General features: G+C 31.3%; 1 protein-coding gene across 1 annotated transcript in view; it reads right to left on the reverse strand.

The window, feature by feature from the left end:
* The window catches only part of Roc2 (Regulator of cullins 2), a 115,509-nt gene that overhangs the window by 87,689 nt on the left and 18,738 nt on the right, over positions 1-9,082 (reverse strand). The gene's annotated exons all lie outside the window — the stretch shown is intronic.

Raw genomic sequence — 9,082 nt, forward strand, 5'->3', positions numbered from 1 at the left:
GCCTTCCGTGCATGAGTCAAGAATGTAAGATTGTTTTTACTAAAAGACCCAACCTTTTAAAATAATATTTTATGCCAACCTTATCGGGAATCAAATCCAGACCATATGATCTCACATTCCTTATCATATAACGAAAGTATTTTTATTAATACATAAATGCATATGCACAAGCTCTATCTGCCCATTAAAAAAACAGCTGTAATTCGAAAAAAGGTTTATTGATATATTTTTTAAATTAAGTACAAATTAAGAGCAATTTTTACGAATCTGTTTTTTAATTTGCCGAAAGTTGTTGCTTTTAAAAATGAGTTTATATAAATAAATATTTGATAGCCGAACTCGCTAACATCACGAGACTGACTAAGAAAATATTTAATGTCATTTAATTTATTTAAAAATAAATTAATAAATATATAAATTAAATAAAATTGTATCTACAGGTGACAAAAAACGTCTCGACGCAAAATGAGTACATTGTGAGTTATTTTTATACCTATAAATATAAAACCGGTTACCCGTTATTAAAACATTAGTACTCGTACCGACAGAGTATTGAGAAAATATAGCTTCACTTAACTCCCGTTGAGGCATACCTGCATTTATTTACTGGTACATTCCCAAGTTTTTTTACTAACAAAAAGAAACGCAAAATCCAACATAAATATTATAAAGAGCGAATGTAGTACGCAAAAAGCACCCTATTTTTATTCAATGGTACACACATACTACTCGCCTGATTATTTGTGTTTGATATGAAACATAATGAAAAGATAGCTTTGTACATCAGTACGCATAATAATAATATGTATTATAAAAAAATACACAAGTATGTAACCACACGTATTGTCTAAATCCACACGGCACGGTAAAATAAGGGTGAATTGATATTTAAAATATTCTTTGGTATTTATCTAAAATTTATTCAGCGGCTACTGTCTTCTGAGTGAGATCCCTGGCAGGGTGAACGTGAAATATGGATTTCTGAATGTTGTTTAAACGGTTATATTTCATTGTTCCTGGACTGCACTTGCAAAGTAGGACTGATTACCTTACCATTATGTAACAGGTGATCTAAATACGCCGCTTTAGGTTTACAAATAGAGTGCCCTGTGCACTACTGGGTGTGGAAAGAAAATTATCATGACCGAAAGCAATGATCAGTCTTATGCTTTAGGGTGAAGGAAACTGTAATGAAATCTTGTAGTGGAAAAACTACGCTTGAATGAACATTTCGTGTAGTCTAAGCAGGAATATAATTCAGGAACAAAGGTGCATGATGGTCAAACATCACGAAAAAGACAAAATTTGTTTGAATGGAAATTCATATATACCTTGAAGGATAGCGGGAGTCACATCGAACGAAATGTTCTAGACTTTGGTGTTATATTCACGTATAAAATAGCTTATTGCGATAATTTCTGCATTTTAATTTTAAACCGGCAAAAAGTGAACTCCCGTATTTATCCTCTAAGGTACAGATTAGTGGTGCAACGGAAGTGTCAGCAGAAACAAAAACAGATGTCAAAAGTAAATTTTGGCGGAAACAGAAACAGAAACGGAAGCGGAGTGTAAATACTATGTAAAAAAGTTCATGTTTTACAAATACAATTTTTAGTGAAAATAATATTCAAAATTAAGTAGTGGTAAATTACATTTTATGAAAAGCAGTTTGGCCGCTTTTAACCCTAACCTGTTCCGGTGTTCTTCATATACAAGACCAGCTCCCCTAAATGATTGCTCACTAGCAACGCTGCTGGGAGGAGCTGATAAATATTGGCGCACTAATGGCAAAACATTATTATGTTTGCATGAATTTAATTTCCACCACATAAGGGGTTCCTCGTGTAAAGCCAATCGGGTTTCTTTTTTTACTCCTGAAGTTGTGACTTTGTCTCCAAAAATAGATTGCTATTCTCGTTATTCGCGTGAAGTTCCGCTTAAATTTCAAAGATGTCAAAAAACGTGCAGAACTTCCGCAGTTGCGGAAGCAGAAGCAGACGTCTGTTGCATCACTAGTACAGATATAGTCTGAGCCTCGATTATTGTTCTTATGGGGTATGAGTAAAATGTAAATTGGCATATATATATATATATATATATATATATAACAGGCTGTTGTTTTTGTCAGAAGGTTATTATTTCAAGGTGCAGGCCACTAAATTAAGGTTCGTAATAAGGTAAATGAAGTACGTCAGGTAATACGTCATCTAGGTTATTTATACATAATTTTATAGGTGCCACTGGTATCACGGACGTTAACGATATAAAGTTTGACCATAATTTTTTTATTAGATGCAATACAAATAACCGGAAAATTAAAATGTAAAACCAGTGATCTGTTGTGCATTAAAAATACACATTAGAAAAAAATAAACTACTATTTGATGGCAACAGAGCGGATTTTTTTTTTGAAATGGGAATATGAAGGTCTAGGCATGTACAGGGCTTATTATCCATCATCAACGGGTTTAAGCGCCCACTGTGAATGTCCACATTTCACAAATTCTCCCATCTGTTGACTATTGTAAAGAAAAAGAGCTGAAACCTTTATTTATTGACGCGGATGAGATTAATCTGGCTGAATTATTTCACGAACTAGTCAACGCCTGAAATACAATACTTTACAGTTATTTTATTACTTTTTATATCAGTTAGTTTAATCGAGAATAATTTGAGTAAGTCTAAATGATTGTAGATAAAGTTGGATTTTACTCCACAGAGTACTCGAGATTGTAATATATTACAAACAGAAAAAAAACACTTAAGGGAATGGAATAGGCATTTACAAGTCTTATTACCCGTAAATTGGCTGGTTTAATTGGCCACATTCACCATTCAGCGTATTTTCGAATATCCACGTTTCCTTAACTCTTATATCTGTTAATTTTTGTCATAAAAATCCTTTACATTTCTCCTAACGCCTTGGGAACGTAATTATTATCTTGTAACTCGATATATAATTGATTTTTTTGTTCACAAAAAATGTTGTATGGTTGTGAAAAACTTTAATTAGATTAATATATTACTATTAGTACGTGAATTGTTTAAAAAACTTTTTTTGTTTTTCTCAATAAATAAATAAAATAAGCCCTGTAAATGCCTAGACTTCCATATTTCCTTCTCTAAAATATTTTCCCTTTCTGTTGCAGTAAATATTCATCTTAATAATTCCTTTGGAAATGAAATTAAGCCTAGTCTACAAACATTTGAAAATGCTCAGAATGTATTTGATTTTTTTATTTTTTATTCCAATATTTAAAAAAAAAAATCACCTGTTTTATAATTACAAAAGTAAAGTTGTCATAAAATAAAGTGTTTATAATGTTTTTCAATAATTCTGTCACGAACCTCCAGAAAAACGTTTTTTTAATGCAACCATTGCGTTGAGCAAACATCGGAAACCAATAAAAAAAAACGTAAAATAAAACAATAAATGTTAAACGTTATTAATAGTTACAATAAAAAAGCATATAAAAGAAAAGTAATCGAAGAAAGGCAATAAACACTACATACGCGGAAATTATGTTGCTTTGTGGAAATTTTATTCATTTATTTATTTTACATAAAACTTTTTCTTTTTTCTTTTCTAATCAAGTGCAATCAATTCTTAAAATACACATATCAAAAAATAAAAAATAAATTTTAGGGTCAACACTATTATTCATCATCATAATATTCCTATTCGCACCTAGTGGTGCATAGGACACGGATTTTTTACGTTCAGCGTTTCTTGATAATTTCTTTGCATATTTATTTATTTATTTATTTATTTATTTATTTATTTACGGACAAAGTCCATTATAAACATTACAATTAAAAGAAATTTTTACAAAGGAATAAAAAAATATAAGGAACAGAAATAAGCAGCAAAGACAGATGATAGATTTTTTAGATTAAGTAAAAAGCATAGGCTAACTATACAGATTCTTTAGCTGATTTGTAAAGAAAGACATCCTTACACCATAATAATCAAGATCTTGATGATCGTTCACCCGCCTGATCATTCTGGGCAAAGGCGACTGTGCACCATAATTGGTCCTGTAGTGACCGAGGAAAAGCATTTCATTATTTCTTAGTCTACGGGTGGGAACGTTAAAAAGAATCTTTTGCAAAATTTCAGGGGCATCAATGAGACAGTTCATAATTTTATACATGCAGATTATATCTGCAATGCATCTGCGTTTTTCAAGACTTGATATGCTTAAAAACCTCTCCATATCAGAATATGAATAGTCTCCTCTTTCCAATCCCATCTTCCATGCAATTTTTCTTATAAAACGATGTTGAACTGATTCAAGGCGCTTGATATGAACAGCATAATGAGGGGACCAGATTACAGATGCATATTCAAGAATAGGGCGAACTAAAGAGCAATAAAGTGTTTTAAGTGTAAGCATGCTTTGGAAATCAGACGTAGTTCTATTAATAAAGCCTAAAATTTTTAAGGATCTGTTTACTATATTATCAAAGTGTTCCAGAAAAGTTAGTTTATTATCTAGGATCACTCCAAGATCTCTTATAGAGGTGACAATCGAAAGAACTTGGCCATTAAGTTTATAATCAAAAATAAAAGGATGTTTACATTTATGGTATGAAATAATTTTGCATTTATCGATGTTAAGTTCCATGTTATTAGTTTTGCACCAAGTATGAAATGCATTTATGTCTTCTTGGAGTCTGACACAGTCATCAATATTTTTAATTAGCTTAAGTATCTTGTTATCGTCAGCAAAAAGCCAGAATTTTGTAAAAGAAAAAACATTAGCAGCATCAATAACAAACAGATTAAATAGAAGAGGGGCCAAGTGGGCACCCTGTGGTACACCAGAAGTTACTAGGAAGCTATTTGATATGAAGTTATTGATTTTTACACTTTGTTTTCTATGTGAGAGGTAGGATTTTAAAAACGATAAAAAGGGATCTCTAATGCCTACAGCACGAAGTTTAGCACATAAAATGTTGTGATCAACTTTGTCAAAGGCCTTGGAGAAGTCTGTATACAGTACATCAGCTTGAAGATTATTCTCGAACGCTGTAAAAATAGTATCAGTAAAAGAAAGCAAATTGGTCGTCGTTGATTTGGCTGTCCTAAATCCATGCTGCTCCTCAATCAGCACATTTTTAAATATAGGTGTTATTTTTTTTGTAATAATTGATTCGAATAGTTTAGGTACAGGAGATATCATTGAAATGGGTCTATAGTTAGTTACGTTAGATTTATCACCAGATTTGAATATCGGTCTTATTATAGAAATTTTCCAAATATCAGGAAATACACTCGTTGTTAAAGACATATTAAACAGTAAAGACAGAGGCTTGGCAAGACTAGATTTACAATTTGATAGTAGTATTTCAGGAATACCATCTGGACCAATACATTTACCATTACCAAGTTTACTTAGAGCGATTCTGACATCCTCAGCTGACACTTCACAATTATTCAGGTCTACAGTATTAGTATAGCTAAATAAGGAATTAACATTGGAAGAATTATTAACATATACTGAAGAAAAATGCGTTGCAAAAAGATTAGCTATGTCGGTACCATTAGATGCGTGTTTATCTTTAAGAAACATACTTATTGGCAGATCGTGGAAAGAGGTAAGATGAATAGTAGACATTATGTGCAGCATAAAATGGGTGAAATATGAATAAAAAATGCTTAAAATACGCAACATAAAATGAATAATAAAAATGATGTTTTCATTTTTTTTTATTAGTAAAAATAGAAACAATTTTGTATTTTTCTCAATTTTCTGTTCTAAGATTGTGCTTCTATCAGCCAAAATATTATTAGAAATTCACCATCATTTCCTTTTGCGCAACTTATGGTGCATAGGACACTGCATTGGTAAACCGATTGCGGTGCATCTTTATCATTTTCGTCAAATAAAGGTACGATGATCAGTCTTACGCTTCAGGTACCAGTGCAGGGACTATTTATTTTACAGAAACACACAGTCAACAATGATTAAATTACATAGTAAAGATAAGGTTTAAAGACTGATCAGCGAAGTCTCTAAATAAAAATCAAACATATTAAATTATGATGCATTGGTACATATATATATATTAAAAAATGTACCATTTGTTAAAACTTAACGATAGAAGAAAAATTATAAACCTTTTTTAATTTATTCAAAATTGTAAATTCAATATGGGATTGCCCTGAACTGTTATCTCTCATCAACTTCAGGGTGCCTGGAAGAATGACTAGTCAGGTGCCACCGTTTTGTAGCAACAATTCACGGACAGTGTATACTTGTAATGCCGTATTAAACATACTTGATGAACTTGGCAATAGTTATTCCCACGTATCTGATATATTTAGTGTATGGGTTCCTATAGAACAAACCTTTTGAACTTTTTCAAAGATGGTGAATGGTAATTATATTTATTTATTTATGCATTTCGTAATAAATACAACGTTTTGTTCACTTTGCCCAGCTGTATGAAACAGTACTTATGATTTTCTTGTTAAATTACTTTAAAATATTTTATTATTTAATTTGTTTTTTACATTTATTATTGAATTATTGATTGATTTGGTGTTTACTTTGTAGAACTCTATATTTAAACTTATAATATAAGAAATCAAACACTGATTTGAGTCTACTAAACACTTTATTTTATTTTTACAAATATAAAAATTATGAAAACAAAAATTTCGTGACAATTGTTTCGCCTTGTTAGGGCATTTTCAAACGAATTTGAAGATTAGATGGGTTGAATTTCCTTATATAGTTTTATAATTCAAGGTTCTTAAGTAGAAAATAAAAATAATCTTAACCGTTGGGTTTTCCCTCAATTATGATTAATTTACATGATATAGTTCATAAGATTATAGGTGTGTCTGTATAATAAATATTATTGAGTAGAAACACTTTTTTAAATAAATATTTCATATCAAGCATATTGAGAATCGAACACGAGGCCTCTTGCATGGTAGGCAAACGCGCTGGCCATTACACTACAAGGCCGACGAATTTTTACAAACTAAAAATGAACAATCTACGTCCATCGAAGCTACTGAGCAGTGCTTAAACTTGGGTACTACATTAGCGCACTTACCCTCATGACTTCTCTCGTGCCATTAATAAAACTACGCATTTTACATAAAGAATCGCTCGCAGCCAGGGTTGTTTTTTAAAATATTTTCAAACTTTTCTCTAAGTTGGCTACAACTATTAAGATCTGTAAAAAATGCGCGAATATGCCCTATCAACTCAGTAAAATATGCATTTGCATAGAATCCGGTCTCTAGTGATCGGTCTTACGCTTCAGATGACGGTGCAGGAACTATGAAACACAACGGTGAAAGCACTCCTTCCACATACACGAAACCCGTTGTAAAAACCAAGGGTCTTCCTTTTGTACTATTTATTGTTTCAGCATCTACTTTGTGGAATAACATTTTTAATAAATTAAAAATAAAACACTTTGTAAATATAGACCACACACGAGTTCAATAATATAACACAACTAGTTTCAGGTATTTATTATTTGGCTAATTCTAAAAAAAAAACATTTTTTTCCGTCAAAAACCAAATAACTTTTTTTTTTAAAATCGTAAACCACGATTTTAATTTAATTAACACTACTGCTTTCAGTGTCGTGTTCGCCTTGAGTTTGGCCAATTACAAATATATGAAGGGCTTATAAAACAAGCAGCGTAGAACGACTATTAAAATCAATATATGACGTCCACCCTGACAGAAATTGAACCTAGGATAGCACGGTAGGCCATCGCGCCAACCACTACACTACGAAGGGGACTTGTCTCCACTAGATTTTATTTCACAGGATTTTTTTCCGCCATCGAGTCGAAAGCGCTCGTCCAGGGTTCTAGTTATTCTTTGTCGGCTCACACACAGAAACACTCTTATTAAATCATTCCAATATAAAAAACAAATTTTTAAAGAGGTAAATTTAGCAATTTATTTATTTGACAAAAAGACAATATAAAATGAACAAAAATAAAAAAAGCTATAACATTTCTCACGTTTAAAGAATAACATGGGATGTTAATATTATGCAGAATACCAACATACAAAGTACTCAATAAAAAAGTAAAATAAAGAAAGAAGCATTTTACAAGTATGGTCAAGGGAGGCGGGTAGTACCATTTGTAGTAAACCTGCATACATGAGTCACTTCTCCATAATATATAATGACGATCCTTATTATTTATACTAAAAATATTCTCATTGAGGAAGTTGTGTTTTAAATCTATGAAATTTGTTTGGTACTAAGGGAAAACAAAGTACTGTACATATAAAAAAGTATAAATATGTACAGTAGAACTCCGTTTATCTGAACTCCAGTCTTCCGGATTGCTAAATATTCAAATCGTTATTAGGAAATAAAAAATTAAGTTGAGGTTATTTATTTTAATGTAATTGTGCAACTAGCTTAACTGGACATGTTTACGTAAGTTTTTAATGTGATTTCAATTCGTCGTATTATTTCAAAAGTAGAAAAATAAGGCACTAAATTATCCGGATAATATAAATTTTACTGTATATAACTGCATTATGTATGAAGAATGACAAAAAAGCAGATTTATTGTAAAAAAAACAATATTACAACGATATTTACATTTTATATAATAACGTAAGTAAATAAAATACTTAGCAATTTGAATAATACTTACACACAATAATACAATAAGCAATCAAATAATCGTTCTCTGGTGAAGTCAACTCTCAAACAATATTGAACTTCGAAAAAAAAACTCAGTAAACTAAAGAAAAACAAAACACTTGTCGTGGTTCGAACCTTTGACCCTCGGAAAAAAGCAAGCGTTTATAATTTACGTTAACAAATAAATGTTCGAATACAACAGCAAACATACATAACAAGCGGGTTATATTTGAAACTTCTTAAAATAGTTAAATTATTCAATAGTATTCACGAAAAGTGAAAAGTTTTTAGTTTTCCTAAAATTTGTATCGAAGTATGCCTATGTACTAGTTACACTCACACCAGCAAACTGAAAATGGTAATCAGAGAAGCGGCGGGGAAGGGGAGAGGGAGGGGGGGGGGCTGTAGGTGGTTTAGTATATAAGACACGACTGACATC

The sequence above is a fragment of the Micrasema longulum genome, unplaced genomic scaffold (assembly GCF_059751315.1).
Source record: "Micrasema longulum isolate JH-2025_06_02 unplaced genomic scaffold, ASM5975131v1 h1tg001802l, whole genome shotgun sequence".
Lineage (NCBI taxonomy): Eukaryota > Metazoa > Arthropoda > Insecta > Trichoptera > Brachycentridae > Micrasema > Micrasema longulum.